Raw genomic sequence first — 11,741 nt, 5'->3', positions numbered from 1 at the left:
GAACGTTCAACTAAAAGTACTGACAATCATTTCATTTTTTTATTGACTTGATATTGTCATTTTATTGCACTTCTGAATGTTCTCTCAGTATACTTTTGTATTTTATATACTTGAATTTGCTTCAGAGTTGTTTTTCATTACAAATGCTTATTTTCTATGTTTGTGTTTGTTGTTGGTTTTAAAATTTAATAATTGTGATTAAAGCAACCTAAAATGAACATTTCACAACCACGAGTGCATTGACCAACCATAAATTATGGCAAGGAAACGATGGCCATGATTAAATAAATTGAACTGATTTTAATCATCTCTTATATTGAACGGCCTTAATTCGAAATGATGGTGAGAGGGAAAGTGAATGAGGTGAGGGGTTGAAAGCTTCTGGAAAGGGAGCAGAAGCTCACATCAGTATCGTATCATGGCAACAGAGACAGATGGAGAAGGGGTGGAAGACGTGGGTGTCAAAAAAAGCTGTGCTTTTCACCGAGCCTGGGTTTAGTCAGCGCAGAGAGACTTCGACATAGACGCTCAGACAAACACATGCGCACTTATTCGCATTCGACACGACACAAGCCACACGACCAACTCAGATAATGAACTCTGAGTCACTGTCTTCCCTGACCATCACCAATTCTCAGACACGTTCTTAGGAAAAAACAGTGACATGAAGAATGAGTATGAGTGTGTTTGCTGTTGAAACCACTTTAAATATCTATATTTTTCAAGGAAAACACAAACAGCATCTGTATTTTAACTAACTGTTCATAAATTTGAGTCAGCACTGGACACATAACATGAAAAAGCAGAATTGTGTTCTCAAGGATCCGAGGAAAGAAATTTAATGTATATTGTATAATGTATAATGTATATTGAAAATACACAAAATTAAATATTGTTAATATATTGCAATATATTGGTTAATATTGTGACAATTGTGACAATATATTTACTTATATAACATAATGTAATTATGTATGTACAATTCATAATATATAGATGTGCATTTGATATAATATGATACTGTGTGTATAAATAAATCTGAGCATATGTACTATATGTTCACAATTATATGAGAGCATGTATGGTCCATATTTGTACACAACTATGAGGAAAATATGTATTGTGATATATATATATATATATATATATCCATATATTTGTATTTATGTATAATTTGCAAAAAAAAAATTTTTTTCCAACCATTTGTCATGACTTTATCAAGACATCCAAATCCTAAAATTTTAATTTTGGTTTCATTTTTTTTTTTTTTTTAATGTAGCATTTCATGTATTTTTATATATACGAAATGTGTAAATATGCAAACAATAAAATGAGATATGTATTTAGATCCATGCATTAACTAATGGAAGAAAAAAATGATTAATTAAGTGTAAAAATGTAGTGCAGTTTTTGTCTTCATTGCTATATATTGTTTTTTTATATATAGCAATATATCATATATGTCATATATGGTCCGTGAATATATTGCAGTATATTGAAAAAAATAAAAATAAACACTAGTTTCACATGTATAGAAATGTATTATGTAATATACTGCATTATAGTTTCCAGTATATTCCCATACATTTTTGTATTGTAAACTGCACTTTCAGTACTGATTTTGTTATTATTTATTTGCTTTAGCAGATGAGTGCAGTGTGCAGCGATTTATGTAGATGCAATCATTTGTATACTGCATACAGAACATACAAGATTTGTGTAAAAGTGTTCATACAAAGCTGCATACATGTGTTTGTTTCTCTCTTTTTTCCCCCTTGATATGACTGTTTGCTTATGTGTCTATTCACAGCACTGTTAATGGAGAATGTTTGCTCCCTGCATTATGCGCCAGCTGTCCCCTTGAGGAAGCTCGTCTGTAGAAGTATGAACTGCCAGTGTGAGAGGGGGGGGGGGGGGGGAGTCATTTGACTTTGACAAGTTATAGTTATGTTATATAATTACTGCAGAATTTCGAATGTGTTTTCGTTTGTTTTACTATGAGTGTCATTACTGAAACAGGCGACACTGTACAATTACGTTCAATTGTTACACAATGGATCAATAATTAAATGTTAATAATTAAGTTAAAGCTAAAAATGGTTAAAAATGTATTTTGTAGAATATGTAACATGTAGATATAAAAATGTAACGCAATTAACATACAACATTTTTGTAAATGTATGTTTTATGTTAGCTAAATAATAACTAATTAACTAATATACTATTTTTCAAATGTTTGGGGTCAGTAAGATTTTGTAATGTTTTTGAAAGAAGTATCTTATGATCCTTCAGAAAGCTTTTGTAATATTATAAATGTCTTTAATGTCATGTTTAATCAATTGATTTAATTAATGTATTAATTTATTTTAATAAATGGTAGTGTGTGTGTATAAAAAAAATAGACACACACTACTCTGAACAATTATATTTTATCAGGTCTTTTTATAATACAGTAAATACATAAAAATTACTAACCCTTTTGAAGGGTAGTGCATTAACAAAAAAACAAAAAAAAGGTAAAGTGTTGCACATATTATTTTGTTTTCTTTCCATCAAATTAGCACTGTTGCACAAAAATTCAGTTTTTTCCTCTTCCAGGTTTTACAGCTCATTACAGCTCTTACAACTCCACCACTATGTCTTGTTTCTCGAAACACTATGCCGCTGTTGAGTCACGTCTTACAAAATGTGTCTGAAAATGGGAAATCTTTTAGTTCATAATGAAAACCATTTCTGAGCCACATAATTAAGAGGGCTCTCCTTTAAAAGGGACATATGATTAATTTGTTTAGCAGAAAGCCTACGAAGGTAATTAAAACAATGACACTTTTGCCCCGATGAACTTGTAAAAATGTTCCTTGTACATGGCTTGAGGAATGATTTGCGTTGTCTGTGCTTGGGGCTAGCCGGTTCGATATCATTCTTCGCTTTAGTTATAACCTTACACTCATTTAATTTAGCCAGAGAATATTTATGAAGCATAAATGTTTCTGAGCATTTTTCGCTTGCCGTCAGCACCAAAGTCATTTGTGGTCATATGTTTTTGAGCGTTACCTTAAATTACATCACTTTTTCACTGCCCTGTAATATAGGATATCACCCAAGACAATAGCAGTGGCATTTCCTGTAGCATTTCAATTCATAATGCAAATATATAGGACAATCAAATGATGTTTAATGAAAATCATTATGCCCAAAATACATGTTAAAGGAACAAAATCAAATATTTACTCACCTTAATATTGTTTCAAACCTACATGAGTTTTTTTCTTCTGTGGAACATGAAGGCGAATAGACAATTACTTTATATACATTTTTGGAAAACTACGCCTTGACACCTGTGTTTTCTTTACCTGTGTTTCTACACCTGTGTTTTCCAGCGCTGGGTTATATTTAACCAAGCATTTTTTAGAGTGCAGGCGAACCATCAAATGCCATGGAAATGAGAAGGGGTGAATATAGATTTGTGAGGGCCAGCAATTAAGATGAATTGAGGCAGGGGAGGGCTGAGATCCCAATAAGACCCTGCTGCCGTGTAATTACATGCTTTCTGCTTCTTGTCGAGTGGATCCAAAGATCTCAGGACTGGTGGATTTATGAGAGGCCAGTGTGGCAGTAGGGGGCACTTGGAGGTAAAGTGTCATCCCTGCTTAACAGCTGGGTCCATATTTATCCACAGCTGGATTTATGAGAACGAGCCCATGTCCCTAGGGCTGACCCCGGAGGTGGGAAACGCAGGTGAGTGGGAGACAGACATGACAAGTAATGAGAATTCGACCCCGCGCGATGATGCACGTTCGGTGATTGCCGTCTCACAGCGGTATGTCGGAGACTCATCATCCGAGGGAACGGCTGAGAAATCATGCTCGATGATGGCGAGAAGTGATTCGGGCGGATATTCAAACATACTCACATGAGGAGAAAAGGAAAACGATTTGGGAAGTGTGAAATGAAGCCGTATCCTCGTTTGAAAAGAGAGATTGTTATTCCAGGACCTCTGCGTGGATGTTTGCGTGGTTTCCTGAGATGCCACTTTTGAAAAAGCCGTCCCCGAAGGGATCTGACGCCTCGTGCTCCCAATAGACCGTGGCCGAGTAGAGGCGTAAGGGGGCCTGGACATCAGAGACACTATAGGAGAAGAGGACTCGGAGACATTTGGCTGAAAAGATAGCTGAAGATAGACAAGGGAACGGGGAGAGAGGCGATGAGAGAATGGGATTTTGTGAAACATGAAAACTGCAAAGGGAACAGATATGGTGTAGGTAACGAGATTTGGAGGGAGAGAAATGGAGAGCCTCAGATGGAGGAGACAAAAAGGATAGAGGCAAGAAATGCGAATCTCTTCCATTGTAATAACCCACCTCTGACTCTCGCTAGTGAGACTCCTTGCTTATCTCATCTTGAACCCAGAATAAAACCCATTTTCAAACCTAAGAAACAATATAAAGAAAGGTTACCATGCCCAACATCCGTGACACCCCTAGTTAGAGCGAGGCCGAAGAGGAGTATAAAAATGCATGATGTGCCGTGGTCCTGCGTGTACCATCCTGATTGTTGGGCAGCAGCAGATATCAAGCTGTGTCACATTAATTTGGTGCAACAGACATGGCGAAGGATAATCATGTCCATGAATCCATCACAATTTAGTACTTTATTTTATTATACAGGTCTTCCTTTCTGTTCCCGTTCTCTTTTTCGCTTTTCTTTCCTGGATTACAGGCATTTTTGACATTAATGTCTCTTTAGGCTAAACAGATTAGGGGCTGTAATGTCTCTTGACAGTAGCTGGGAGCACGTGAGTCACATATATTTGAGTACGGATGGCAATTTTGGTTCTTACGACACCAGATACACCGCAACGCTAAGTGCCTTGTCTATTCTCATCCAAGCTGCATATCAAGGCTGCAAATCCTCTCACCCCGAGGGGAAGATGTTTAAGCAGTGAGATGGGGGCTGTGGCTTAGACGCCTCTGCTCATCTATGCCCACAAATTCTCCATCTTCTCTACTTCTCACAGTGAGTTAGAAAAGAAAGTGGTGTACGAGCCAAACAACTCTTAACTTCTAGGCACAGAAGCTGTCAGTGCTGATAATTCTGCCCCTGAAGTGCAATTGCCATTCAGCAGCCTTTCTCTTCAAAAACAAGTCAGATGAGAACAGTATCACACGATCCAGTAAAGCAACCAGATCTTTGGACCACTCTGTTGAAGACAAACAGTGCAGAGATTGATTACACACTAATACGGCAATAGCATTGGATTAAAGTATGGCTCCACTCACTGCTGTGTGTGTGCACTTGTATGGGATAAATGCAGAGCACAAATTCCAAATATGGGACACCATACTTGGCCACACGTCGCGTCACTTTCACTTTTTTTCACTTTCACTCTTGGAAATACTGTATGAATAGAAAGAGTTAGTGGTATTAGTGCTAATGTTGGTGAAAGAAAGAGACCTGTTCATAAAAAGTACTGAGTTTTAAAGGTGATGTAATTTCTATACTACTAGTGCCATCCAATGGATGTCACACTGTTTTTTAGAAGAATACTAGACCTATGAATGGCTTTTATTTGTTCCAGTTAAGTGAGTGCACATGTTTTACTTATTGGAGCCAATGAAACAAACTGCATGCCTTTTTTAAATGCTCAAATGTTTGGGGTCAGTAAGATAGGAATAAATTGCATATATATTGAATTTATATTATAAAATATATTAATATAGAAAACAGTTATTTTAAATTGAGACTTGAGACAGAAAAATTAAAAAAATATTATATTGACCTTAACCTTTTGAATGGACCTATATATAGCGTATTCTTTAGTTGTAACTACAGAGTCCAAATTTGCTCATTAAGAAACCTAAAGAACATTGCAAGCAATAGTTATTAGCAGGCAATTGTTTCAATAAAAGGAAACAATAACACCAGTATAAATGCATATTCCTTTTCAATTTTACATTAATTTTACATTGTTACTTAATGTAACAATACTTTGAAATCTGGGTCATAATAGCAATCACTTACATGTATGCATGTCCTGATAGCAAGAATAATATAAACCAGAGCAATATTATTAAATAATATTAAGCTAGAATAGGATAAGGTATTTTATCATCAAAAAATAAAATAAATAAATAAATAAATAAATAAATAAATAATAATAATAATAATAATAATAATAATAATAATAATAATAATAATAATAATAATAAATACAAAAATAATAAATACACACCTCACCCTTAGAAGATGGATTCTTACAAAGAATAACAAAATGTGAAAATACATGGAGTTTTATTGACTTTTTGATTGTGTAATTTCACTGTATCCCACTGGTTTAACAGACACATAAATTGCCTTTAAATTGAAATAATCACTGAAAATTACAGCAGAATTTTAACAGCTGGGAAGAAAAAAGGCAATGAAGAAACTACGACTTTTTTTGCTTTATGTGTGAGAACAGGAATACTGAACAGGATGTTCATTTATATATATTCATCTCAAAGAAGAGACTGGTTTGATTATGCTATCATTTGACTCCTCTTTACTATGTAAAACACTACATGTAAAAATGTTAAATTGTTAATGTAAAATTGAATTTACATAGCCTTTATTTTCAGATCAGGTTATTACATACAAAATGTCCCTCTTTATCCAGACATCTTCCGCATTGCCTCAAAACAAGCAACAACAAGACAATATTAGCTCCCCCTACTATGCCTCTACACGCATATTTTGAGTACATCATTACACGAGTATATCATTATTGTGAACTTCTCAGGGAACATAACAGGAATATGTTTGCATGCTGTCCTGTGGGGAGAAATGCCTACAGCATCAACCACTGCCTAAGGATCCATAGGCTAATGATCTGAGCCAGGTCTGTAAACCAGAGAAACAAGCAGCACCAGAGACGCTTATAATCCTCCAAGGCATTAACCTAGGAGAACTAAGCATTATAGTTGGGTTTGTAGTGCTACCCACCTCCATATTTGAGTCACATGCTTTCCACAAAATAATAAAATATATGGTCTATCTGAATACTCGATTCTGATTGGCTGGCAGGTATGCATTAAAACCGTTTAATACACAGGTAGTTCCAAGTCAGTTTAATCAGCATTCTATATTAATGCGCTGCTTTAATTGATGCACACGGACACACACATATCACTCGTCGCACACACACACACAGAGAGAGAGAGAGTTTTAGTTTTTTAGTTACTGAAACTAAATGTTTGAGAGCCTCCAATATATGTGGCTTTAGGGAAACAAATGCAAAACATGAAGTCATCTATGAAAGCAAAGCAATTAAATCAAATTATTATATATTATATATTATTAAAAATATGAATGTGTAAAAAAGTTGCCCTGTACGGCTGTTCTGCAAAGTTGCCCTGTTTTTGGCAGGTCTGCAGCTACTGAAAGCTGAATTTCTTATGACATTGTCCCTCACATCAAACCATTTTTTAACAGTGTGGCAAAGAACAGATAAAGTGAAAGTACTCATTAAAACATGATAGTGAAATACAGGAGAACTTGCTCATTAATGGAAAAAGATGACCTTGAAGTCCTATACATTCTTGAGGTCTCTGCTCTGACCTCCTTGCTTTTGATGACTTGGAAGGATAAAAAAAAATAGGGACCAAAAAAAATAAAAATAAATAAAAAGGTTACATAAAATGTACTGTCAACTCCTTTTAAAGAAGTTTTCGACACACAGAATATTTGATATTTCTTGCCTCCTAGCCAATGCTACAAGAATAATAATTTCCAAACAACTCGTAAACATTCACTCGAAAGCAGCCGTAAGGACTGTGCCATTCTCACCCTTCAGTCCCCCCAGCCATGAAGAAGGCGCTTCAGGATCCAGACCATGGGCTTCTGTCAAAGCTAATCAATCCACATGGTAAGCAGTCTTTTCGGGCTTTAAAGACAAGCTCCACTGATCCATGGCTTGAAACCTCAGGAGGGAGATCAACAATCAGCGGGTTCTTAGTGTTAACTGTTAATAAGATGAAGAACAAATGAATAAAATTTCAACATTTAGCATCAAGAGAGAACTTGTGAATGAATTAATCTTATTTAAGTGTGAGCTTGCTAAATACATCTTGCTACCTTAAGTACAAAAACATAGACACTTCATATCAAAACATTTTGAAAGATCAGTCTTTCACAGGCTGTTACCAATGTGCTATTTGTACCCTTAGGCTTTTTCTTGGGATTCTTTTAGAAGAGAGGGAAGAGACGCTTTGATCCAGCACTTAGCACCCTTCCTCTGCATTTTCATATAATCCTGGTGGCTGAAGCCAGAAGCCCTTTTATCTGATACTGCCAGAGCAGGTGGGATCGATAACGCCTTGGCCTGCGACTGTGAGACAGTTCCTGGATCGCAGCCCCTTCCATCCTAACTCCTATTGATCTTCATTATTTCCACAGGACCACGCTGCCTTTCCCAAACCCTGACCAGCCACTGCAAACCAGCCCACTGTGTGTATTACATTCATAATACATTAGTAATCCATTAGTAAAAAGTCTTATACTATGGTTAAATTGTCTAATTTGGGTTAAATTTGTTGCATTTATCATGTAGAGATAATCTTAACTTTGTGTATGTTGTGAATGTAAATAAAAAAATCTACGATCTTTAAGTATATACCCCCTTTTTTGTAAATTGTGCAAAAAGTTTCATTTTTAAACTCAGTTTAATCAACTCATTTTACCATACCACTTCTGTAGAGATGTAAATAGGGTGTCTCTGAGGTAATACCATGTCGACAAAGTGACTTTCAATACACAAAATTATTTATGCATTCAGACGGTGAGCCAAATATGAGATCGTCCCGCACATAAATCTTACTTAGTGAGCCATGCCTGTCTGGATTATCACACTCATTTCTTCTTTCAACATTCATTCAATACACTGGACCCCTATAAGTTCAAGCTTGACCTTATAGATGTATCAAGACATGATGTATTTCCAAAGAACCAACACAATGGGATTTGGTGAGCAGCATTACCCATATGATAGCATATAAGACACCTCAGTTGCATGTGGCACCTAGAGACCCTGATAAAATTATGATGACTTGCACCTAATAATTGATGATAAACTAGTCCACAGCATCTTTATATTAGTCCACGAATGTGGCTGCACTTTATTCTCTCCCTCTTTCTCTCATCCTGACACTGCAGCTGTGAATGCACAAGGTGAAATAAAAAGACTGGTTAAAAGAGAGTGTGATAAACAGAAGGCACAGCAAGTAAATGAGAGCAGTTTATTGAATGGCAAAGCTCTAAGGTGCCACTCTTCCTCACTAAGTAAGGCTAATTCAATTCCCTCCCATGCCCCATCAAAGAGTGTTTAAGAGTGCGCCGCATCAAAGCCGTGCCGGAAAACACAGAATGATTGTAACTCAATTGTTGCTGGCCCATCATTGGGACATAAGACATAAGACTTTCCTGTCCTTCCCTGGACTTTGTAATAACCTTTCTGATGTTTCAAGACTGTGCATCATCCACTATTGCTAATAAAGCTGGAGGGGAACTCTGCACAGGTCAAAAATGCCTCTCAGATACAAAAAGTAACCAGACACACTTAATAACCAAAGTAACCAGACAAAACTCTCACACAGCAACTCATGTGAATGGATGTGGTGACTGGTGAAGGAAGGCAGCCAAGCATTAATTGTCACATAGTATAGTGAATACTGTACTGTGTGGTTTTATAGTATGGAGTAGTATATCCCATTATTTTCAGTTGTTGATATATTACGAAGGACGATTTATCGGCCAATATTTTCCATTTTTTAATTAATCGGAATTGGGTGATAACTTTTCTGTTTGTCCGTTAAGTGTCAGAAGTGTGACTTTTATTTTCACAGCTCTGAGAATACTGTCAATAAGAAAAAGTATTGTCTATTTGTAAAAAGGCAGAGGCTAAAATACTCTCTCATGTACCGCTGGCTTGAAATAAATATGTGTTTATCATTTAAACGAGTATTTGAACATATAAATATTTAATTCCATGAACATTGCAAACAAGCAAATCTAGCATTTAGATCTGGTCTTTATTTAAATTGATAAATCTGTTTATTTTACAGGTTTATTTTTCATCAAGTTCAGTTTATTTTCAAATGGTTTATTTATAGTGTAATAAATAAAGTCGCAAAAAGTGTGTGTGTGTGTGTGTTACATTTTGGTTACATTATAGTTTCTGTCACAACTTTGATATTTCAACATCATAAGAAACACACACACAAAGGCAATACATGTGTAATGCAAAATATTACAACACAAGCCATCAACCCACCAGATTTTTTGGTCTGATAATGGTGACATTTAAATAAATGGAGCCGAAAAATAAGATTTAACAATATTTATAATATATTTTTGACATTAAACTTTTTTTTTCCTTATCTAGTGATATGCTGACAGACAGACAATAAAAATATATATTGCAGGAGGCTGTGTAAAACTGTAAATGAATACTTACCACTGATCTAAAATAATTCATTGGTAAACTGTTTCATTTCCAGCCTGTTTCTCTCCATGTCTCAAGAATAAGGGTGTTGACATGAATAGAGACAACCTATGAATTCATACTCAAACACCCGTTTGTCAGTCTCTATCTGTGTCCTCACATTCACAGCTGAACCAAGAAAGCTGCAGACATACTGAAGTTCTCTAATCAGCCGACTTGGCTGACCGTGTCGCTCTGATTGCAACAGCAATTAGAAGTCTGGCCACAGATTGCCGTCTGCTGGCTGAGACCAGACCAAAAAGAAGGGTAGATGAGAGATATATGCTGACTTTTGTGTACATAGAAAAAGTCTTAGATCTTTGAGTTCAGCTCATGAAAAATGGGGGCAAAAACAAAAGTGTTGCGTTTATAATTTTGTTCAGTGTAGATTGTAGGGATTACACACCCAATCACACAGCAATAACAAACCACACCAGTTGAATGCGTGTTTTTTTAATGAACTTTTATGAACTGTATACAGGCAGTAAAAGCGATGATTTACTTTGGATGAGTATTATTCTATTTTATATGTATATATTTTTATGCAAATGCAAGGTTCATTGTGTGTGTGTGTGTGTGTGTGTGTGTGTCTGTATGTGTACATAGGTTATAGTATAGAAAAGAATCACCCCCGTTTAAAATAATCACATTTTGTTGCTTTGCAGCCTGAAATGAAGATGGACACAGTTTTTGTTTTTTCCAGCTGTATTTACTCAGTGCAACTTATAAAATCCAAGTGAAAGATATAACACCAACATGTCAGAGAAAAAACAAAAAACTAATCACTGAGTTGGAAAAAGGATCACCCCATTGTGTCAGTATTTTATTGAACCACCTTTTGCTTTAATAACAGCCTCTTGGGATACGTCTCACTTTGCACATCTAAACTTTGCAAAATTTGCCCATTGCAGAACTCAAGTTCAGTTAAATTTGATGGTGATCATTTGTGGACTTCGCTGCTGCAGAGAAACAACCCCATAACAGGACATTACCACCTCCATTCTTTACTGTAGGAATGGTGTTATTTTGATGGTAAGCTGTATTGGATTTCTGCCAGACATATCGTTTGGTGTTGAGGCCAAATAATTAAATTCTAGTCTCATCTGCCTCAGAATCTTCAAGGTGCATTTTGTCAAAGCTCACTCGTGACTGCATGTGGCCTTTCTTGAGGAGTAGCTTTTTTCTTGCAACACTCCCATACAAGCCACATTTGTGGAGAATGTGT

Source organism: Sinocyclocheilus rhinocerous, unplaced genomic scaffold, assembly GCF_001515625.1.
Source record: "Sinocyclocheilus rhinocerous isolate Xijiao unplaced genomic scaffold, SAMN03320098_v1.1 scaffold538, whole genome shotgun sequence".
Taxonomy (NCBI): Eukaryota; Metazoa; Chordata; class Actinopteri; order Cypriniformes; family Cyprinidae; genus Sinocyclocheilus; species Sinocyclocheilus rhinocerous.
Note: the sequence above shows the minus strand (reverse complement) of the source record.